This window comes from Hyla sarda, chromosome 4, assembly GCF_029499605.1.
Source record: "Hyla sarda isolate aHylSar1 chromosome 4, aHylSar1.hap1, whole genome shotgun sequence".
Lineage (NCBI taxonomy): Eukaryota > Metazoa > Chordata > Amphibia > Anura > Hylidae > Hyla > Hyla sarda.
The window spans coordinates 109,986,758-110,011,888 of NC_079192.1; the positions used below are offsets into that span (position 1 = coordinate 109,986,758).

The following is a 25,131-nucleotide window of genomic DNA, read 5'->3' on the forward strand; positions in this document are numbered from 1 at the left end:
AAAATACGCTATTGGGAGTTTTTTTTGCGTATGCCATTGACCACGTGGTTAAATTATATATTTTTATAGTTCAGACATTTACGCACACAGCGATACCACATTTATATTTACATTTTTATTTAATTTTTTTAAATTGGAAAAATGGGGCGATTTGAACTTTTATTAGGGAAGGGGTTAAATCTACTAACTTTACACTTTTTTCCCCCCCAATGTTATAGCCCCCATAGAGGGCTATAACATGCAGTACATTGATTGCCAGCACTCTTCAATGCAAAGCCATAGCATTGCATTTATCAGTGTTATCGGCAGTCGACTGCTCCAAACCTGAGATCCAGGCTTGAGCAATCAATCGCCGATCGGACGCGCCAGAGGCAGGTAACAGACCCTCCACTCACGTCCTAGCCGATCGGGACATCGTGGTTTCACTGCGATGGTCCCGATCAGCCTGAGTGAGCTGCAGAGAATATTTTTTTATTCATTTTATTTAGACATGGCGATCAACTTTGAATGCAGAGTCTATAGGGTTAAATTGCGGTGACGTGCGTTATTAGCCCTGGGTCCTGGCTATCGCAGGGACCCCATGTTCTGTCGCAGCAGCAGGACTCAGGACGTGCAGGTACACCCTGAGTCCCCAAGAGGTTAAATAGACTTAGAATGATGCTGCTACCACTATGCTGCACTGCAGGGATGTGTTGGGCAAGCGATGAGCAGTGCTGGTTACTTCCAAACAGGAAACTTTGAATTCAGGCCAAAAAGTCCAATTTGGGTTTTACCAGAGCAGAGAATATAAAACATCTGCCCACAGGATCTTTGGAGCTCAGCCTGAGTGACCATTGGGTTTCTGCCACCTTACCAAGGCCATTCTCCCCTTGCTGCTTAGTTTGGTGAGGTGGACAGCTAAAGAAATAGTCCTTGTTGTTCTAAACTCAAAGAATTAAGGAGGCCACTGTGCTCATGAGAACTGTCAATGCAGCAGGGTCCATTATATACCCTTCTCCAGATCTGTGCCCTCACATAATGATGTCATAACCTGTGCAGAGAAAAGTTGCCCATCGCAACCAATCAGATCACTTTCATTTTTCAGAGGCCTTTTCAAAAATGAAACAAGCAAGCTGATTGGTTGCTATAGGCAACTGGTCAACTTTTCCTATGCACAGGTTTTGATAAATCTCCCCCTTGGAGTATTGCAAGATCACTTGACTACTTACAAATTTGGATGCTACCTCATTCAGATGCACTGTTCCCCTGCCTTTAACAATAGTCACATGACTACTGAACTATTGGGGAGATTTAAACCTGTCCAGAGGAAGGTTGCCGAGTTGCCCATAGCAACCAGATCTTTCATTTTCCAGAGGCCTCTTCAAAAATGAAAGAAATCTGGTTCCTATGGGCAACTCAGCAACGTTTCCGCTGGACAGATTTTGATAAATCTCCCTCTATGTCCCTAAATTGTAGACCATTTAATTGAGAGGGTCACAAAGATTTCTCTCTGAAACTCCTTCTTAACCCCTTAAGGACCAAGGACGTACCGGTACGTCCTTGGTCCTGCTCTCCCGATATAACGCGGGGTTACACAGTAACTCCGCGTCATATCACGGCAGGCCCGGTGTCATAGTGAAGCCAGGACCCGCCTCTAATAGCGCGCAGCGCGGATCGCGGCGCGCTATTAACCCTTTAGCTGAGCCGCGCGGCTAAAAGCGAAACCGAAAGTGGCCGGCTAGCTCAGTCGGGCTGTTCGGGATAGCCGCGGCATCCCGAACAGCTGACAGGACAGCGGGAGTGCCCCTACCTGCCTCCTCGCTGTCCGATCGACGAATGACTGCTCAGTGCCTGAGATCCAGGCATGAGCAGTCATGCGGCAGAATAGTTGATCACTGGTTTCTTATGAGAAACCAGTGATCAATGATGAAGATCAGTGTGTGCAGTGTTATAGGTCCCTATGGGAGCTATAACACTGCAAAAAAAAGTGAATAAATATCATTTAACTCCTCCCCTATTAAAAGTTTGAATCACCCCCCTTTTCCAATAAAAAAAAAAAAAAAAAAAACTGTAAATAAAAAATAAAAACATATGGTATCACCGCGTGTGGAAATGTCCGAATTATAAAAATATAGCATTAATTAAACCACTCGGTCAATGGTGTGCGCGCAAAAAAAATTCCAAAGTCCAAAATAGTGCATTTTTGGTCACTTTTTATATCATTTAAAAATGAATAAAAAGCGATCAATAAGTTCTATCAATGCAAAAATGGTATTGTTAAAAACTTCAGATAACGGCGCAAAAAATGAGCCCTCATACCGCCCCATACACAGAAAAATAAAAAAGTTATAGGGGGTCAGAAGATGACAATTTTAAACGTATTAATTTTCCTGCATGTAGTTATGATTTTTTCCAGAAATCCAACAAAATCAAACCTATATAAGTAGGGTATCATTTTAACCATATGGACCTACAGAATAAAGATCAGGTGTCATTTTTATCGAAAAATCTACTACGTAGAAACGGAAGCCCCCAAAAGTTACAAAACTGCGTTTTTTTTATTTTGTCGCACTGATTTTTTTTTCCGTTTCACTGTAGATTTTTGGGCAAAATGACTGCTTATTTTTTGCGCCACCAATTCTACTTTGTAATGACGTCAATCATATGGATTTTTAGGTGCAAAATTGGAAGAGTTATGATTTTTTAAAGGCAAGGAGCAAAAAACGAAAATGCAAAAACTGAAAAACCCCAGTCCTTAAGGGGTTAAAAGTGTCAATCCATCTCATCTTTGGTCAATGGGGGGGGAAGCACTTTGTACATAACTTCTGCATAAATGGCTGGTGTATGAATGTTACATAGACTTTAAGGAAAACAGCATTGTCTAAGGAATGTACAAAAGGAGAAGAAAAAATGTCTAGGTGGAAGGAGGCAAAACACTGGGAGTATAAGTGAAAAATGAGGCAGCACGTAGTTTACTAGCAGCTATCAACACTGTCTAATTTTTATAAAGGGTAGGGTTATTAGCACCAATAAAAGATAAAATGTAACCATTACCGATCCCCCTTCGTTTGCAAGAATTTTATCACACTGCTTTTAGCTACATTTCTATAAAGACACCTGTAAATACAGCAAGCCTTACTCCAACTAAACTATAGATATTTCAATGCTAAAACCATGTCTAGTAATTGCAATGTAACATACAGCAATAAATGTTGGTTGGAACAAGTTAAAAGAAAAATTCCAGTCATAACATTATATATAAGAGACACCCATACATCATTTAGGCTACCTATGAAAGGGCTGGGCACAAGTGGCCTAAAAGAGGAACAAAAGATTTTATTTTCAATTCTATTTATAGGAGTCTCTCCCATCCTGGCCATTGCCTTGATGTTACAAGACACTAAAATATCACATTTGCTAATATATGGAGGGAAAGAAGAGCGATGTAAATATAAAGCCACACGCTGCTGCAATGTAGAACAGCTACTGCAACATTGTGTTGGAAACTAGGGCTGGGCGGTATACCGATTCATACAGAAAACTGTTTTTTTTTCTCCCCCCAACGATATGAATTTTGCCCATACCGCAATACTGGTTGGGCCCCTACCACCCCCCCACCCCCCCCCCCCGCGATTGAGTGAATTATCCGCCGCAACGCGCTGTCCCCACATCGGGGAACTAATCATATTTGACCCGCGAGCGCTATTCTGCCCCCCCCCCATATGAATTATCAGCTGCGCTGTCCCCACATCGTGTCACCCACGTGCGTTCCTCTGCTCATCCTCATGATTTGCGGGCCGCTGGCGCTAGAAATCTGTACTACAAATAACGCTGCAAAAATAAACAAAAACTTTAAACTTACCTTCCGACGTGGTCCCTCCGCTGCAGTCCTGAGGATGGGAACGTCAGAGCCGTCAGCCTATTACCGGTCGCAGCGATGTCCCGCCTCGGCCGCTGATAGGCTGAGCCCACTGTCATGTAATGAGGATACATGACAGCGCGCTCAGCCTATCACCGGCCGCAGCGATGTCCCGCCCCGGCCGATGATAGGCTGGCGGCTCTGTGACTTTCCTGTCCCAAGGAAACTGCAAGAGGACCACAGCGCAGCACAGTGAAGACGGTAGCAGAGCAACGGGGGAACGTAGGCAGGTTAAAGTTTATTTTGTTTACTTTTGCAGCCTGGGAAATGTTATTTGTAATACAGATTTCTAGCGCTGGGGCCCGCAACTCATAGGAGGATGAGCAGAGGAACGCACGTGGGTGACATGTGGGGACAGATGTGGGGTCAGCGCAGCTGAAAATGAATTGTGAGGGGGGGGGGGCGGATGGTGTTGGGAGAGAAGTGGCGCTCAGGTCACATGTTGGGGGTGGGGGTGGGGCGAATACCGGTAAATACTGTGAAACCGCCATCACTTAAATTTAAAAAATATACTGCGATACACGTTTTTGCTCATACCGCCCAGCCCTATTGGAAGCACAAGCCTTAGCATTGTGCAGTGAGGACATAGCTGGCACACATGAGTTCAGTGACTGGAGTTGTTCTTTACACCTGCTTTTGCCACAATTTCCACCACAATATTAACATATACTTCAGATAACATTGTACAGCTTTAGATAAATAGGAAAATAAAGCTTACCGAGAAGGTCAGATCCATGTTTGTCTGAGAATGAAAATACACATAAAAATAGTTAGAAAGTTGAAATGCCAGAATGCAGTGCAACTATACTCAATCTAGTTAAAACTAGCTCATGAAAATACTCCATGCAGCAGTGTATATTGCAAGGTGATACAGATTCTCTCCCTACATGAGCCTAATTCAGGAATGCGTCAGATGAAAAGTACATGAATATATGGAACAGTGGTGGTCATGCTGCACAGAGCAATGCAGAATACTGACTGTTCCTTAACAACAACAACTGTCCATCTGAAATAATGTAATTGTACTGCAACCAATGAGCAGTATACCATATCTGTGGAAATAAGCCCTGCACACCCTTTGGAAACTAAAGGGGCAGAACAGTTTCCCGAACTACATTAACCTAACGTTAAGTGACCCAAGTGTAAACCACATTCATCCAAAAACAACCCAAGTAGGATTATCCAGTGTTTATGCTCGTCCATTATCACAATTTTCATAATAAGAATTTCCTCTCAATCTCACCCCAACTCCTCCACAGCCCTGGATACTGGGCAGGCAGCGTATCCTGAGATAGCATGTATTGCTCCTACAGAGTATAATGAAGGACAGGCAACCAGCAGTAACTTTCGTTAAGAGTCCATTCACACTACGAATAGTCAGGGCAGAGATTTGATCTGCAACAGGCACCAGCAAAACAAGACAGCGATGCGACTGAATAGAAACGCGTTGCCTCATAACACATTTTACAGCAGATTTTGCAGAAAGAAAAATATCCAGTCTAGAATACAGCATTATCGTGGCAGAACGTCTGCTGTGCACAAAATAGCATACGTTTGTCTTCAAGGTAATGTGTCACTTAGATTGTCTCCAATCAAGGGGGGAGGGACTTAAAATTAAATTCATACATTAAATTTATTTTTTGCACATTGGGGGCAGCCATCTTGACTGAGCTTCTGCTCTGCTTACAGCACTTAGATTGCTTTCCTCCAGTCACATGACCACGGCAAACAAGAATGTAGCAGACTTATTGACTTTAGTGGGGGAGGATTCTAGGCATGCTCTGTAACCTGTGTAGAGACCTGAAATAATGCGGTCACCATAGCCCATCGTGTATGGCCTGACCCCCATCTCTACCTAATGATGTCACCTTTCACTAACCCTACCTATGATTATAGTTGTGCCAACTTATTAGGCTAAGTGGCCAGAGTGAAAACTGCAAGATAAACACTATTTTGTAATATAGATAGCGAAACAGAAAATTATAAGTCACAAACCATTCGAGAAGCCTGCACAGATTCCTACTTTTACTACAGCATGTGACTGCATTGGTTACAACAACTTTTTTGGACCTCATGAAATTAAAAGTAATTCCTTAGCTACTGTTGCTTGTTGGGCTGGCTACACAAAGTTAAAGAGCCTTTATTTAACTTTACATCCATGTTCTTTACACTAATCTTTATGGGTTGTAAGTTGTTTATTTTGTCTCCACTTTCTTGTGACTTAAAAAACAAAAAACATTTCCATTTGAAGCTCAGACACACCCAGAGTAAGAGCTTTGTGGAAAGTGAAGACATAATGATCAATGGCATGAGGCTAGTCACAATGGCATGAGGCTAGTCACAATGACATGAGGCTAGTCAGAGGCTTTGTAATATAAATCACTGCCACCTAGTGAACCTTATGAGAGGGGCAATACAACTTTGTAGGAGGGGCCTGAATAATTTACACAACTGTGGAGACATTTGTTTTCTCCTTTAGCAAACTATTGGCTGCACCAAAATACATATTCAATAAACATACAAACATTTAAGTGTAGGTGGAATCAACTGCTTTGTAATATAACAGCATTTAGTTACGAGCGATGTAACAATATAAGTCTAAGATTTCCAGGCCAGAGGCAACAACATATCTGCATATATTTTTTCTAAAAGGTTTGTGCAAATACATTAAAATGGAAATGAGAAATACTCTATAGGGTCTTCAAATATGTGTGCAAGGGTGAATACACTAGAAAAATGCAGACCAGCTGCTATATAATACTAATCCATCCAGTGACACCTATTGTAGAAAAAGTGTTCGTTGTCAAACACAAAAATTATATATCCCCCACTTGAAATAAGCATGTAAAAAAAATAAAAATAAATGTATATGATATATATATATATATATATATATATATACACACATACACACACGTGTGTATAATTTTATTATTCTTTTATTTTAACACATGCTTAGTTCAAGTTGGAGATTTATACAAAATTCCGTTAGTCCAGTAAAAAAGGCATTACAAGATACTGCAACATTTTTTTGCTATAATAAATTTATATAATACATATAAAATATATCTTTTATACACACATACATGTTTGTTTACAAAACTACAGGTACTAGTAAATGCAGGGATTATATAGGGACAGATGAGTGAAAATTCTTTGGAACATTGACCAGAACTGTTCATGCTTCTTGAATGTCCCTTCTTTAAAAAAGGGAAAATTTTAAATATAGATTGCTATGATGATAGAAATGCACAACGTATGTATAAAAGCAGAGAAAATATAATACGCATAAACGTATTCAGTATGTTTCTCTAAACTATAGGAAGTGCTGAATTACTTGTGCATTTACTAAAGAGGAAAAAATATAAAAACTATTGAATTGTTTTATGTTAGTTAATTTATAATTCAAGAAGGAAAAAAGTTTGTGTTTACATTAATAAGAGCATTTGCGTACTATAAATATTAGGTCTATTCTTGTTTTTGGAAGTTTTTACCATTTTGTAACCATAATGCTTAAGTTATGAAAAATATTAAGTGCTAACCCTATATTATCCCATACAATATAGATTCTGTAGAAAAATGTAAACAAATGTCTAAAAGAAAAATACATTTTTCAAATAAAGTCTTTTGACCATATGAGACTTGTAATCAGGTTGGAAACCATATGGAGAATTTATATTTTATTTTAAAATCCATTCAAAATAAGTATCTGTTCCACCAACAGAATACAGAATATATGTGCCACTGCCATATACGCAGGTGTTTATAAATTATAACACATGTGAAATTATATTTTACTACATTAAAAAACACCACATTTCAGTGGAGGTGAAAAGTGAATATTAGATTCTGTAACATTTCCAGCATTGAAAATCGTATTTTACATATAACGCATTTTAGGCACCAACTGTATATTTTTTTATTTAATAATTAGCCTTAAACAATTTGTCTAAATGTTTTACACTGTAAGTGGAAAAAAAAAAAAAAAAAAAAAAAGGGGTTTTACAATTAGATATTTATTGGAGCAGATAATCGGTCATTTTTGTCAAGAGCACACACCTTGTAATAAGCATAAAAGCATCAGACGTCTTCTATCAAAAATGGCGTAACATCTGTATTTCATTTACCTGTAAATAAAGAAGCAATTATAAAGCTTTATACAATGTTTCTCCATATGATGCCGTTAAAAATATAAAATAAAGTACATTTCACATTTGTTTAACCCGTCGAAACAAAACTATTCAATAAAAGATACAAAACAATAAACATTACAAAAGAGATATAAAAAAAAAAATCCTACTTACTTCTAAAATATCAAGCTGGAAAACATGGGTCCACCTGAAAGCAAAGAAAAATCTAGATTAAATATATAAAGATTTATCAACATCATTGTATAAAAAGAAATAAGACATCACCACCAGCCTCTTATAATCTGTATAAAGCATTCAGCCTTATATATAGTCTACGTCTATAGTCTTCCATCCCAACATACAGAAGACTACACATTATAAATAGTCGCCATATCAATTCTATAGGACATCTCTGTACGGATAAAGCCATAAATGATCCATACACTACACGTTTTTCTATATCTCATACTAGACATTATATAAAATCCGCCATCACCACAATAGAAGACAAATTATCCAAATCAAAAATGGAAGAAATTGCCGCCACTACAATAAGGCGATAATAAGGGATATAATGCAGGATATTGGGCTGAGGTTGTAGAATAGTCTATGGGGTGCAGACATTAAGTTGGGGAGCACTCGTCCCCCTGGATCAGTCATCTATAAAGGGACAATCATAGGATAAGATACGGCCGGCAGGTGAAGGGTTAATCGTCAGCTTCTCATATACAGGTCTCCTTCATCTCCACCATGTCCTGTATACAGTGATCCCCACATATATCTATATATAAAGTCTATAAGCCTATAAGGGCTGTGTTCATGGAGAGAGTAAATGGTAATAAATCTGGAGAGCAGTGGGCACACAGCCGGCCCCGGACATGGAGGGCACCGCACCCCGGGCAGTCATGGAGCCGCTAGGTGCGCAAAAAATGGAGAAAATGGCCAAAATGTGTGAATAAAGGTGCGGAGGAGCGGAGCATAGAGCCCGGGAGGAAGCCCCAGCACAGGCGGACACCACAGCCGGGCTCCGCACCCCTCATCACCCCGGGGCCGCCAAAGCTCAAGGACATTCGCTTATTTCTCTCTTCCACACCCAAGGACAAAGAAGGAAGAAGAAGCCGCCGCCATACTCACCCTCAGCCGCCATTACAGGGAGGATCTGTCAGACGCTCCTCAGGGCCACACAGGAGTCCGGGGCCCCCGGCACTTCACCCCTTCAACTAGGGGGGCATCACCCGGCACCCTTCTACACAGGAGTCCCCGAGTTATCCAGGGCGGGAGCAGGGCTGGGAACAAAGGCAGCTGCCTTCCTTCTCCCACCGCCATCTTGTGCTGCCTCCCTGTCTTCCTCACAGACACACGGAGCTCCCCGTTCCCCCTATGGCGCACACTACCACGGGTGCCCCCTCAGCCCCGCACCCCCAGGACCCCGCTGTGGCGCTGACAACCCGGGGGTCCCTGCATGTTTACTGCCTGTCTCTCCGCCCGCCATGGTGCTGCAGCCTCCGCTCTCCCCTCAGTACTTCTGCTCTGCCCGGATAGCGCTGCCTCCTTATCAACGTACAGCGGCAACATGCTAGTCACTGTGCACCTACCTGACGTCAGCGGCACGTGACAGCTAGGGGGCGGGCCCGCAGTCAGCGCTCGCTACTGAGTGAAAGGAGGCGTGCTCGCTGCTGAACATGGAGGGGGCGAGGTCAGCGCTCGCTGTTGAGAGTTGGGGGGCGGAGTCAGCACTCCTTGCTGAGTAAGAGGGGGCGGTGGTTTTTAGAGGGCGGGATCAGTGATGGCTTTTGAGTTTGGAGGGGGCGGGGTTAGTGATGGCTGTTGATTGTGGAGGGGGCGGGGTCAGTGATCGCTGTTGAGCGTGGAGGGGGCGGGGTCAGTGATCGATGTTTAGTGTGGAGGGGGCGGGGTCAGTGATCGCTGTTGAGTGCGGAGCTGTGTGCTGGGCGCTATACACTGCGCTGTCGTCTCATACACTGCCCGCCATGACATGACGCACACAATTTTGCACAGTGACAGAATTTTAGCCCATTGTCTGCAGAAATTATGAACCTTTTGGTTTCTTATTATTTTAGTTTAGACATCTATGGTACAAACCAGGAATTAGGCAAGACAGATACCCAAAGCATATCACCCAGTGACATATTTATCACTGGGGGCAAGGGATAAAGCAGAGGGAAGTTTCTACTTTTTTGTGGCCCAAAAAAACGAAAGAAAAAAATGCCAGAAAAAACACCACAGCATTTTCCTGTGTTTGGTGTTTTTTCTTGCCTTTTTTTCTGCTGCTTTTTGCCTTTGAGTGGAAATTGCACTTTTGGCCCCATCTGGCCAATCACAGCTCTCTGTGGGAAATATGAATAGGTGTATATATGCAGCAGTGCAGGTGACCATAGAAGAGCGGCCGCCGCATCTTTACATTATACATGAGGATCGCAACGGGTGTCAGAAGAACAGGTATTACTACCCCTATCATGGAACAGTGTGTTTCATTTTGGGAGTAGTAGTACTACCCAAAAAATATATAAAAAAAAAAAAAAAAAAAGTGAAAAACACACTACATTTTAATTATTGTCGGCTACATTTTTAGGTTCCTGGCCCGCCCACATAAATTGATCCCTGTTTTAAAAATTAATAAAAATCTCGTTATAAAAAAGATACATTTTGTTAGATACAATTTTTCCATCACTACTGTATCTTTTTTTTTTAATTTTAATGCTACCCTTCGAAATTTCATTAAAAAAAAGTATCTGCATCACTTTTTTGGATCGCTAAAGTCCAAAAAAAGAATAAAAACCACTTGCAAAAATGCCAAAGTTTAACCCACATGTAGTTTTTCTCTGCGTTTTTTTACTCCCATAGACTTCTATGGGAGAAAAAGACCATAGCCTCAACATGCTACGACTTTGCAAAAAAACACCAAAAGGATAAAAAAAAACACCAAACTTAAAAAACGCAAAGTGGAAAAAGAATTTTGCGATTTCTCATTGATTTACAGCTAACATCTGGCCACAGTGGTTTTTTTTTTTCAATGAAAAAACGCAATGGGGGCTATTTTGGCGTTTTTTGGGGGAAAAACGCACAAAGACCAAGTAGAAACTTATCCTAAAGGGATGGGATTCCGATTTTCATCCACAGGTTCCCTATTTGGTGTGACACACAAAATCAATGGGACTCTGCTGCAGCGGAATGTCGTGTGGAATATTCCGCCATGTGAATATACCCTAAGTAAGGGTATTCTCTGAGTTGTTGTTTCGCTAATTATCACTAAAGAACTTACAATTAACTACAGCTCTGATGGTCAGACAGCCTACACAATGATATTATTGAGTTACAGGTGACGCCTTCTATGTAGTCTTTACTTTTCTTTGGTCCAGACTGCTGTGAACACTTCCAGCTTCATCTTCCCTCTGCAGAGTTTGACGTCCAAACATTATTTGCTCCAAACTTTGTCAGAAGATCCTCATCCTCTATATGAAGACAATAATTAATATGACCCTGCCAGACACTGTGCCACCTGAATATAATACTGCCAGACACTGTACCCTCTGAATATAACCTTGCCATAAGTTATAGATCGCAAGGGTTCGTGCGCTGGGACCCCCACGCGATCTCCTGCATGGGGCCCTGGCAATTTGCCGGAAGCGGCTGTCTGACCCCCACAGGAAGCCGCAGCCGGCATACCCCCTCCATGTATTTCTAAGGTATACATGGAGGGGGTGTGTCGGCTGGTGCTCCATGCAGGGGTCCGCACGCCCCCTTCCAACATTCTGCCATGGCCCCGCTCGGACCCCCGTTGTGGTGAGCTGGGGTGTTGCAATGGTGTAGCAGGGTCTGGTGGTATTAACCCTGTGGGGTAAGGTGTTATTAACCCCTGATTAGTCATGATGCCAGGATGTGGTTGTTTTCTGTATAAGGCCCTGCCGACAACCAACCCAGAAACGACAGACAATAAAGGAATGTCCACAGCAGGAATTGTGTGAATAACTGGAACTTTTACTTAAACTTCTTATGGAACAGTCTTTACAATTCTGCAGTTTCTTTCGATGCAACCGGGATGCAGGATACCTTGCAGGCTTGCTGGGACTTGTAGTATTGAGATTTATGCAGGCCACTGTGCTACTAATTGTATACTTGAGTTGAGTAGTAGTCACTAGAATTGTAGATAGAGCTTGATAACTCACGTTTTGAAGTGGCTGCAGGTTCCTTAGGCTTTGGCCTAGTTGCAATTGTGCAGAAATGGGTATTACTGTAGTGTACAGGATGAGGAGCAGGAACCAAGAGAGTTCAGGAACAAGAGAGTGAATTTAGAGACTACAGCCCCTTATATACTAGGGGGGCTGGACTAAAGCCCATTGGTTGCAAAGCCTGTATGTAGGTCCTGTACCCAGGGAACTCTGGGTACATCACATGACGGTAGATCACATGACCCAGGAAGGTCCTATACATTTGTACAACTTTATATACAAAGAACCATATGTGCAATACATTTACAATGCATTTACCTGAAGCAGTAACGGATGAGCAAGGGGGGGAAGCCCTGCAGGAGAGCCCTATGGACTGCAAGGACTCTTCCTGAGGGGACTTAGGAAGGGTGCAGGACCATGTCCTTTACCGGGACACCGCAAACCCCCTTATTTGACAAAAGTCGTCCCCAACGTATTTCCCCTTAGGAAGAGGAACAAAATGGCCATATGGCCGGATGCAGTCCTGAAGGATTAATCCAAATGTCCCAGTTCAGGCTGATGATAAAAAAAATGATAAAAAAAATATAGAGAGTCTCTGCGCATTAAAATAATGTCCATACATGCTCTGGAACTTATTCATGAACAGGATAGCTGGCACTTATTCGCAAACAGGATGGGATAAATATATATTTTTTTCTTTTTAGGACTTACTAAGAATACAAGCAATATCAACAATAACATGACATTTGATATTTGATTTATGTCTGAAATTTGACTGACATGTAGATATTTGACTATGACCATAGAATATTTTTGACGGACACTTGACATAAAGTATATATAATGACTGTAATGTTTCTACATACTGAAATTGATCTCATTGTTACCATTTTCTTGACATATATTTGATATAATACCACATATTTCCCTTGTTATACACTGGTTGCAGATTGGGTTGCCTGAGGCTTTCTGCCCAATGCCTTAGCTACTAGGGTCTATCGGTACTACACATGTACCCATAGAACTCTGGATCTAGATAACAATTAAGCATACTGTTACCTTACTGGATACGTGTATTTAAAAATAATTTTTTTTAGTTAGCTACAGGAATACCTTCTGGCCAGTAAGAGCATCCTGAACTCGTAGAGACAAAAGAACATATTAGTACATTACATTTTTGTGCATAACAGTGGTATGGACTGATATAGAACATGTTACAGTCCCTAAGACTCATTTTCTTGTTTGTCTGTGAGATACATTCATATACCTATCTTATATATGTATATGTTATTAGTTATGTGTACTGTACTTTGAATATACACTACTGAAGCTTATGTACTGAATTATGTGTACACTGGATTTTATGAATATGTGAATGAATTCAGTCTTGGTATCTGATTGGTATCTGTCTGATTAGGCGCTAGTGAAGGGTGGCATGTATTGTTACACCCAGAGGAGCTGGAAGAGCACCTTTAAGAAAACACTATAACACCTATAAGAAATATATATAATTTTTTCTTTACTTCTGTACAGGAATCATGTACTTCTGTACAGGGATTTTATACTTATGTACAGGAATGTTATACTCCTGTACAGTAAACCATTAACATTTTTTATATTTTATGTAACCAGACATTTTATTTGCTTGGAATACAAAGGTTACATGCTAGCAGCACAACACTTGAGATATTCAGGTTACATTTACCTGCTATTGGATTGCAAAATTTTGTGCACAAAAATATATTAACATTTACATTAACGGTCATGTAAGGCTCTACAGTCCACCTACATTATGGAGTCCTGAAAACAAAAAAAACACGGCTATGCTGGGCACAAACTTACTAGGATCTCCTCAGGCATGGGGTCTCTCGGCCAGGGGCCAGGCACAAACTTTATGAATGCGGTCACGTTGCAAACAGGAGAACTTCTTGGCATAGTCCTGCCAGGCACTTTATCTTGAACTTGTTGCAGAACTGAAGAAAACCTGTAACAACAAGAGGATACTAGTGTACCACACAGTTAGTGAAAGAAAAACACTTTCAGAAGTTGGATCTTCTTTCCTGGACAGTCTGGGCATGCTTAGAGTTGTAGTTTTGCAAGCACACTTTATTACATTCATTCATTACATTCAGTGAGGGGTGTAGTTTCCAAAATGGGGTCACATGTGGGGGGGGGGGTCCACTGTTCTGGCACCATGGGGGCTTTGTAAACGCACATTGCCCCCGACTTCCATTCCAACCAAATTCTCTCTTCAAAAGCTCCTTTTCTTCTGAGCATTGTAGTTCGCCTACAGAGCACTTTACATCCACATATGGGGTATTTCCATACTCAGAAGAAATGGGGTTACACATTTTTGGGGGATTTTTCTCCTATTACCCCTTGTGAAAATGAAAAATTGGGGGTAACACCAGCATTTTATTGAAAAAAATGTTTTTTTTAATGTTTACGTCCCATTATAACAAAAGTTTGTCAATCACCTGTGGGGTGTTAAGGCCCACTTTACCCCTTGTTACCTTCCAAAATAGTATGCCATGTGTTTTTTTTTCTTTATTACTGTTCTGGCATCATGGGGGCAAAATTACTCTCCAAAAGCCAAATGTCACTCCTTCCCTTCTGAGCCCTCTAGTGCACCCACAGAGCACTTTACATCCACATATGAAGTATTTCCTTACTCAAGAGAAATTGTGTTACAAATTTTGGGGGGCATTTTCTCCTATTACTATTTGGGAAAATGAAAAGTTTTTTGGGTAAAACCAGCATTTTAGTGTTAAAAATCAAATTTTTCATTTTCACTGCCGACTTTAACAGAAGTTCATCAGTCACCTGTGGGGTATAATGACTCAATTTTACCCCTTGTTACGTTCCTTGAGGGGTGTGGTTTCCAAAATAGTATGCCATATGTTTTTTTTACCGTTCTGACATCATGGGGGCTTCCTAAATGCGACATGCCCCCCAAAAAACATTTCAGCAAAATTTGCTTTCCAAAATCCCATTGTCGCTCCCTCCCTTCTGAGCCCTCTAGTGCACCCACAGAGCACTTTACTTTCACATATGAGGTATTTCCTTACTCGAGAGAAAATTTATTACAAGTTTTGGGGGGCCTTTTTACCTTTTACCCCTTGTAAAAATGAAAACAATGGGGCTACAATAACATGTTAGTGTAAAAAATCGAGATTTAGATTTTTGTCCTCCATTTTGCTGCTATTCCTGTGAAACACCTAAAGGGTTAACAAACTTTTTGAATGTCATTTTGAATACTTTGAGGGGTTCAGTTTTCATAATGGGACCCATCATAGGGGATTTGCAACTTAAAGACCCTCAAATTCACTTCTAAACTTAACCGGTCCCTGAAAAATTCAGATTTTGAAATTTTCGTGAAATATTGGAAAATTGCTGCTATACTTTGAAGCCCTTCAAAAAGTAAAAACACAAAACACTGATGCAAACATAAAGTTAACATATTGTATATGTGAATCAATATGTCATTTATTTGACATGTCTCTTTTCCTTACATGCAGAGAGCTTCAAAGTTAGAAAAATGCAATTTTCACTTTTTTCCTGAAATTTTTGAATTTTTTCACCAAGAAATGATGCAAGTATCGACAAAAATTTACCACTAACATAAATTAGAATATGTCATGAAAAACAATCTCCGAATCAAATTTATAAGTAAAAGCATCCCAGAGTTGTTAAAGGGGTTGTGCGCTGCCCTGCCTTTCGGAGCTCCACTCACAGCGTCCGGAAATTCATTACTCCGAACGCTGTGTGCAGGCTTCCGTGTTTGCGGCCTCCAGGCGTGACGTCACGCCCGGCCCCTCGTGACGTCTCGCACGCCCCCTCGTGACGTCTCGCCCGCCCCCTCAACGAAAGTCTAAGGGAAGGGGGCACGACCGCTGTCACGCCCCCTTCCCATAGACTTTGATAGAGGGGGGCCGGCGAGACGTCACGAGGGGCCGCAAACACGGAAGCCCGCACACAGCGTTCGGAGTAATGAACTTCCGGACGCTGTGAGCGGAGCTCCAAAATTCAGGGCAGAGCACAACCCCTTTAATGCATAAAGTGATAGAGGTCAGATTTGAAAAAAATGCTCCCGTCCTTAGGGTTATAATGGGCTCCGTCCCCAAGGGGTTAAGTACCAGGATGTCAGGGCGTACCTGTACGCCCTTGGTCCTTAACCCCTTAAGGACCAAGGACGTACCGGTATGTCCTTGGTCCTGCTCTCCTGATATAACGCGGGGTTACACAGTAACCCCGCGTCATATCACGGCGGGCACGGCATCATAGTGAAGCCGGGACCCACCTCTAATAGCGCGCAGCGCCGATCGCAGGGCCGTGCACTATTAACCCTTTAGCCGCACGCTCAGAGCTGAGCCGCGCGGCTAAAAGCGAAAGCAAAAGTTGCCGGCTAGCTCAGTCGGGCTGTTCGGGATAGCCGTGGCTAATCGCGGCATCCCGAACAGCTGACAGGACAGCGGGAGTGCCCCTACCTGCCTCCTCGCTGTCCGATCGCCGAATGACTGCTCAGTGCCTGAGATCCAGGCATGAGCAGTCATGCGGCAGAATCGTTGATCACTGGTTTCTTATGAGAAACCAGTGATCAATGATGAAGATCAGTGTGTGCAGTGTTATAGGTCCCTATGGGACCTATAACACTGCAAAAAAAAAGTGAACAAAGATAATTTAACTCCTCCCCTATTAAAAGTTTGAATAAAAAAAAAAAACACAGTGTAAATAAAAATAAAAATAAACATATATGGTATCACCGCATGCGGAAATGTCCGAATTATAAAAATATATCATTAATTAAACCGCTCTGTCAATGGTGTGCGCGCAAAAAAATTCCAAAGTCCAAAATAGTGCATTTTTGGTCACTTTTTATATCATTTAAGATCAATAAGTCCTATCAATGCAAAAATTGTACCGTTAAAAACTTCAGATCACGGTGCAAAAAAATGAGCCCTCATACCGCCCCATACATGGAAAAATAAAAAAGTTATAGGGGTCAGAAGATGACAATTTTAAACGTATTAATTTTCCTGCATGTAGTTATGATTTTTTCCAGAAGTCCGACAAAATCAAACCTATATAAGTAGGGTATCATTTTAATCGTATGGACCTACAGAATAAAGATAAGGTGTCATTTTTAAGGAAAAATGTACTACGTAGAAACGGAAGCCCCCAAAATTTACAAAACAGCGTTTTTTTTCAATTTTGTCGCACAATGATTTGTTTTTCCGTTTCTCTGTAGATTTTTGGGCAAAATTACTGACATCATATGGATTTTTAGGTGCAAAATTGAAAGAGTTATGATTTTTTAAAGGCAAGGAGCATAAAACGAAAATGCAAAAACGGAAAAAACCCCGGTCCTTAAGGGGTTAAGGAATGACCCAATTTTTATCTCTATAACCAGGCTCTTTTTTTTTTATTTGACATGTGTCTCTTTGAATGGTAAAAACTTTAGAACGCTTTTTCTGGGCGGAGCGATTCTGAGATAGTTTTTTCGTGACATATGAACTTTATACAACTGGTGCATTTTTGTTGACACATGAAGCATTTTTTGTGAAAAACTTCAAAATATTGTGAAAAACTGGAATTTTTATTTATTTTTATGGTGTACACTGTGCACAACACAACACAAGTGATGTTATATTTATTCTGTGGGTCAGTACGATTATGGCGATACCCATTTTATATAGCTTACTAAGTTCTTTTTCCTTTTCTGAACAAAATTATTTTTCTGCCATTCATTTTCCAACAGCTGTAACTTTTTTATTTTTCGTCCGACGCCATTGAGTAAGGGCTTATTTTTTGCGGGATGAGCTGTACTTTTTATTGGTGTCATTTTTGTGCTACCTTTTGATCTTTTTTATTCTGTTATTTGTACCAAAATTGGCGAATTTAGCGCTTTTTTAAATGTTTTTTTTCTACGGCGTTCACCTTGCGTGATAATTTACATTATAGTTTTATAGTACACTTCATTACGGACGTGGCAATACCTATTATGTATATGATTTGTGTTTTTGATATTTTTGGTGATAATACAGGGCTTTTATTGGGAAAGGGGCATTTAAAAAATTTTTTTACACTTCATACTTTTATTGAAGAACTTTTTATTTTATTTTTTACAATTTTTACAGGTTATACTATGCTGCAATACATTTGTACTGCAGCACAGTATGACCTGATGAGCTGAACACACTACAGCCTGTGCGATCCTCTGGCTGGATCTCACAGGCTTCCGTAGCAGGCAGACAGACTTCTGTAGCAGGCCGTAGCAGGCTGCCATAGCAACCAACAGCGACCTGCGATTGTATCGCGCCGCCGCCGTTGGAGAACAGGGGGAGAGCGCTCCCCCTGTCAACACCATAGATGCCATGATCAGGATTGTTCATGGCATCTATGGGGTTAATGCTGCCAGGACCGGCCTGATCGCGGCTCCGACAGCTGCGGCGGGACTCTGGCTGTGATTGACAGCCGGGTCCCATCGCCGATCTCCTGCAGTGCCCGCGGCAGTGCCGGAGATCGCTATGACATATGCATTCGTCCAATTGCGCAAACGTGTCGGATGATTGGACGTATGCATACGTCCTATAGCGTGAAGGGGTTAAGGACCAAGCCCATTTTCACCTTAAGGACAAGGCCAATTTTATTTTTGCATTTTCGTTTTTTCCTCCTCGCCTTCTAAAATCCATAACTCTTTTATCTACAGAACCATAACTCTTTTATCCAAAGAACTCTTTCCATCTACAGAACCATATAAGGGCCTATTTTTTGCTTGACCAATTGTACTTTGTAATGAAACCTCTAATTTTACCATAAAATTTATGGCGAACTCAAAACAATATTTTTTTAGGGAGGAAATTTTTATGAAAACCACAATTTTGAGCATTTCAGAGGGTTTCGTTTTCACACTGTACAATTTACGGTAAAAATTGCGGTCTTTATTCTGTGGGTCAATATAATTAAAATGATAACCATGGCTAGATACTCTTATATTTTTGTACCGCTTAAAAAAAAATCTAAAAATTTTTGTACAAAATAAGTAATTTATTTTAACCACCTATAACTTTTTTATTTTTCCATATATAGGGCGGTTTGAGGGAAAATTTTTTGCACCGTCATCTGTACTTTTTATCGATACCACATCTGCATATATAAAACGTTTAGATCATTTTTTTTTTTTTTTTTAATAAAATGTGACAAAAGCAGCATTTTTTAAAAAAAATTTACGTTTAGGACGTTCACTGTACAGGATCATTAACATTATATTTTGATAGTTCGGACATTTACACTCGCGGCGATACCGAATATGTTTATTAAAAAAATGTTTACGCTTTTTGGGGGTAAAATGAGAAAAACACTTTTTACACTTTTTATGTCCCCATAGGGGACTGTCTATAGCAATCATTTGATTGCTAATACTGTTCAGTGCTATGCATAGGACATAGCACTGATCAGTATTATCGGCTATCTCCTGCTCTGGTCTGCTCGATCTCAGACCAGAGCAGGAGATGCTGGGAGATGGACGGAGGCAGTTGAGGGGACCTCTGTCCACCATTACAGATGATCGGATCGCCGTGGCAGCACTGCGGGCGATCCGATCTTCTATTTTATCATGCACATTGCACATTGCAGCAGATGCCGTGATCTGTACAGATCACGGCATCTGAGGGGTTAATGGCTGACATCCGAGCGATCGTGGATGTCGGCCATTAACGGCAGGTCCCCGGATGCTGATGGCAGCCGTAACCTGCTTTGTATGACGTGAGCACCACTCCGATGCTCGCGGTCATACACAGGACATAAATGTAGGTCCTGGTGCGCGAAGTACTGCCAAACCAGGACGTACATTTTTGTCTGTGGTCGTTAAGGGGTTACAGAAGAAGTCCAGAACGTTCTTATCCAATTTTTGCATTCTGGGCTTCTTGTATGTACATTGCATTCATGTCTATGTAGTCTAACCTCTATTCTGCTTACCCTGCTTTTTCCCCAGACTGCTTAACATTAATCCCATGGCGCATCAGCACAGGACACTAATAGAGACCATAAGAGAAGTCAGGAGGGTCAACTGTCATCTCCACCATCATACTTGTGTAAAAGGAGCTGTATAATTATCATCAGTAACTGCAATAGGAGTGTCTGCCCCCCCCCCCCCCCCCGTGTGCAGAACTTGTGTGGAAAAGTCCACGCAGTTCCATCATACAAGAGGTTCTTGCAGCTGAGATGGTGACCTCACTAAGATAAGAGAAGCATGTGTCATTTCTTGGGGGTCACTATGAGGAATAACTAAAAAAGGTAAAATTGGCTAAATTATATATGTTTGGTGACTAGCCATATAATGAATAAGAAGAAAAAATTACTGGAGTGATTTTATAACTAGTAGGTTGTAGGTGACAAATAATTAGGCTGTGCCGAGAAGGCAGTGCTTACAATGAGGAGGAAAGTCAGGCTTGATGCCTGTGTGCAAATGAAAAGGATGAACATTTAAAGTGAATGTATTGCCTAGATCAGGGGTAGGCAACCTTGTCCAATTTTTTTTCAAAGTCGCTAGTTGTGCCAGCAATATGGGTGTGGCTTGATGGATGTGGCTTGCTGTGGGTGGGTTTTTTTTGTTGGGAGGGGGTGACTTGTCACAGGGTGTTTTTTTCTTTTAGAACTGTCCTATATTTTGTTCGTGCTGTAAGGACCTTACAGTGAGGACAACCATTTCTACTCAGACCTGTATAATACAGACTTTAGAATCAGTCCCTACCATAATACAGACCCCAGAATCAGTCCCCACCATAATACAGATCCCAGAATAAGTCCCAACCATAATAAAAACCCCAGAATCAGTCTCCACTATAATACAGACCCCAGAATAATTCCCTACCATAATACAAACTTTTGAATCAGTCCCTACCATAATACAGACCCCAGAATCAGACCCGAACATAATACAGACCCCCAGAATCAGTCCCCACCATAGTACAGACATTAGAATCAGTCCCTACCATAATACAGACCCCAGAATCAGACCCCAACATAATACAGACCCCAAAATCAGTCCCCACCATAATACAGACTTTAGAATCAGACCCCACCATAATACAGACCCCAGAAACAGTTCCCACCATAATACAGACCCCAGAAACAGTCCCTACCATAATACAGACCACAGAATCATTCCTCACCATAATAAAGACCCCATAATCAGACCCCACCATAATACAGACTTTAGAATCAGTCCCAGCCATAATTCAGACCCCAGAATCAGACTTTAACATAAGACATACCCCAGAATCAGTCCCTACCATAATACAGACTTCAGAATCAGCCCCCACCATAATACAAACTTTAGAATCAGTCCCCACCATAATACAGACTTCAAAATCAGTCCCCACCATAATACAGACTTCAAAATCAGGCCCCACCATAAGACAGACCCCAGAATCAGACCCCAACATAATACAGACCCCAGAATCATTCCCCACCATAGTACAGACTTTAGAATCAGTCCCAGCCATAATTCAAACCCCAGAATCAGACTTTAACATAATACAGACCCCAGAATCAGTCCCTACCACAATACAGACTTTAGAACCAGCCCCCACCATATTACAAACTTTGCAAAAATACAAATCCTGGTCAGGGATTCTTTAACAAATATTCAAGGAAAATAGCAGCACACAAAAGTATAAAGTGCATAATTCAGTGGAGTTTATTCCATTTCAAACAGTGTTACAGAGCAGGCTACGTTTCAGCGACCTGTCTTCGCCTTTTTCAAGCATGAGAGGCGATGAGAGGTTGATAAAACATAGCCTGCTCTGTAACACTGTTTGAAATAAAATCATTTCCACTGAATTCTGTACTTTATTCTTTGGTGTGCTGCCATTTTCCTTGGATATAGGTAGCCAGGTAGTTATCTAGGTAGGTATGTGGTGTCCCAGCACAAGTGGCTGTCCCATGGTTGAGGTCTGACTTGGCAGCCTGGCAGCACAGAGTGTTGTGCCCACTGGAGTTCCTTAGTATTATAAATTATGTGTATGGTGTAATATAAAATATTTTTCTTAAATTAATTTGGTTATTATTCTATGTATGTAAGTTTAATGTATTACTGTGCCTTTAAAAATTGGGAGCAGCAACCCCCATGTGAGCAATGAGATCCCAAAAGCTCCTTCTGTATAGTGAGGTACAGGGGAGGAGTTAGTCAGTTGAGTCTAGTTCCAGAAAGACTCCTGGGCATCAGCTAAACTCAGGTGTGTGCTGTGTTGTGTGTCCTAAGCTGAGGCCTACTTCTGTCTATTCCTGGTCATCCTACAAGTGTCACTCGTGGGTGGACTACAGGCCCCTGCGGAATCAGTTACAGTGCATTGGAAGGACCCTAACTACCAGAACCGCAAATCCAATAATTCCGTCCGGTGAAAAACACCACAAGTCTCATAACGGCAACAAGGGGTATACTGCACTCTCACACTAAGGCCAGCTGTTTGTATTTTACCAACTTCACAAGCTCAGTAAAAGCAGATAACCATAACCTTATGTCGGGGTGTTTATTGACTCATCATGTCTGGCCCAGGAAGACTGCTTCTCACTTTCGGACAGTGGTTTGGATAAACAGTGCCCTGATGTCATGAAATAATCAAGGTACATACTACTAACACCCAGTGGCCACCACAGGTAGATAAATAGGTAGGTAGGTAGCTATGAAGGTGGATAGGTAAGTAGATATGGAGGTAAGTTCATAGGTAGGTAGCAAAGTAGCTAACTAAGTAGTCAGTTAGGTAAGTGGGTTGCTATGTATGTGGGTAGGTAAGTAGGTAGCAAGTAGGTAGCTAGGTAAGTAGGTTGCTATGTAGGTAAGTAGGTATGTAGGTGATAGCTACATAGGTTGGTAGTTAGTTAGGAAGCTATGTAGATAGGTAGCCAGATAACTAAGTAGGAAGGTAGGTAGCCAGGTAGGGAAGTAGCCAGTGCTCCTCCACATCCAAATCATTACGCACCCCTCCCTGTCACCTGCACCCCCTTTCTGTGACCTCCCTTCCCCTGCTGATGCCAGGATGATATTAAAAAAAAAACACTTTACTCACCTATTTTGCACGTAGGTATCTCCTCAGCTGCACAAACTGGCTGCGTTCTTCTCCAACTATAGTGCAGGCGCCGACAAGTGATGTTATCAGCGCCTGCACTGCATGTGGCCTGTGGTCACAGGTCTCCTCTCAGTGAAGCCCCAGGTCCTGCGGCTCACACTGAGAGGAGGTTTTCAGTTGTATGTGCGTGTGTGTGCACACAGCTGAACGCGGTGCCCGATCGCCAGGGATCCGGGACATGGGTGCTGGATCTCCATTAGCGGAGTGGGTGCCTCTCTACCCGGAGTCCTGTATGATACTCAAAAGGACTCTGCGTGCCACTCATGGCCAAGGCGTTGCCGACCCCTGGTCTAGATTATTTTACAGATTAAGGACAGACACTAAAACATGTTTTTTTCCAAATCTTTTTCTGCTTTGTATGTTTTTCTTTTATTTAATTTTAAGTACATTATTATGAGAGCAGCCATCTTGGTAGAGCTATTTTTAACAGCATTTAAAGATATGCTTTACAGCAAGTCACGTGGACACAGTAGACTGGCCTAGACCCTATTCACTAGAATGGGAAAGCTCTCTGGGCATGCTCTGTGGCCTGTCCAGAGGTCATTCCTTAGGAAAAGGGGGAAGGGGCTGACCCTCTGAGTTTCAACTATTGTTTTATCTATACCTTGGTCTCATCTTTCACTGTACTTCTGTCTGAGATGGACACTGTTGGAAAGTGATCTACACAGAACAGGAAGTCTCAGCTTCCTGGTTTAAGTGGCTAGGAGTCCCGCCCTGGCAGAGCAAGCTGTTACTCCCGCAGTCTCAGAAGGTGGGGGCTGCTCTGCTCCAATGATGGATGGGTAGTCGGGCCCCGCTCCAGAGCACATAGGGGACCCCAGCAGGTGGACCCCTGTGATCAGACACTTGTCCCCTATCCTGTGTATTGGGGATAAGTGTAGTTCCCTAGACTACCCCTGATAAAGATCTTAACCAGGAAAGGTTAACATGTATAGATTGGCAGAAAGAAGAGACAGAGGGGATATGATAGAAACGTTTATATACATAAAGGGAATCAACACAGTAAAGGAGGAGAGAATATTTAAAAGGAGAAAAACTACCACAAGAGGACATATTAGAGGGGAAATGTTTCTGCAGTAATATCAGGAAGTATTACTTTACTGAGAGAGTAGTGGATGCATGGAATAGCCTTCCTGCAAAAGTGGTCACTGCAAACACAAGGCTATGCTTCATATAAGATAGGGCCAGGGACTATTGATAGGATTCAGAATATTAGGCAGACAAGATGGGCCGAATGGTTCTTCTCTGCCGACACTTTCCATGTTTTCATGTTTCTATATTTATCTTTTACTAACTGAGTACCCGGCATTGCCGATTTTTCCTTCCTAATTCTTGTTGGGGAGGGAAATCAACAAAGGAGGAAGTTTTTGACTTCATATCCCGTCCTCATATATTGTTGTCATATCCCAACCCCATATCCTGTCCTTATATCTCAATCTCATTTCCCATCCTCATATCCCAACCTCATATCCCATCATCATATCCTGACCTCCTATGCCGTTCTCATATGTCGACTTTTTACCTGACATATAAGTTATATGTGTAACAGGTATTATTGAAATATCTGCAGCCGTACAGAAGTTATGTGGGAACATACATTTGCCAGTGATTTGCATGGGACTTTAAACAAAAACCCACCCCTTCACAAATGGGGGTAGTTAAGGGTTAAATTAACTATCCTAAATTTTAAGTGGACATATAAGTAACATGTGACCAAGTATTATCAAAACATCTTCAGCCGTTTGGAAGTTATGCAGTAACATATATTTCCCATAGACTTGTAT

At 41.6% G+C, this 25,131-nt stretch overlaps 1 protein-coding gene across 1 annotated transcript in view; it reads right to left on the reverse strand.

The window, feature by feature from the left end:
• The window catches only part of CHD2 (chromodomain helicase DNA binding protein 2), a 119,560-nt gene extending 110,090 nt beyond the window's left edge, over positions 1–9,470 (reverse strand). The window contains exons 1-4 of the mRNA XM_056571872.1: positions 9,163–9,470; positions 8,203–8,236; positions 7,958–8,025; positions 4,617–4,640 (exon numbers count right to left, since the gene is read on the reverse strand). The gene's annotated coding sequence lies outside the window, so the exon portion shown is untranslated. The remainder of the gene's footprint in view (positions 1–4,616; positions 4,641–7,957; positions 8,026–8,202; positions 8,237–9,162) is intronic.
• Between the last annotated feature and the right edge of the window lie 15,661 nt (positions 9,471–25,131).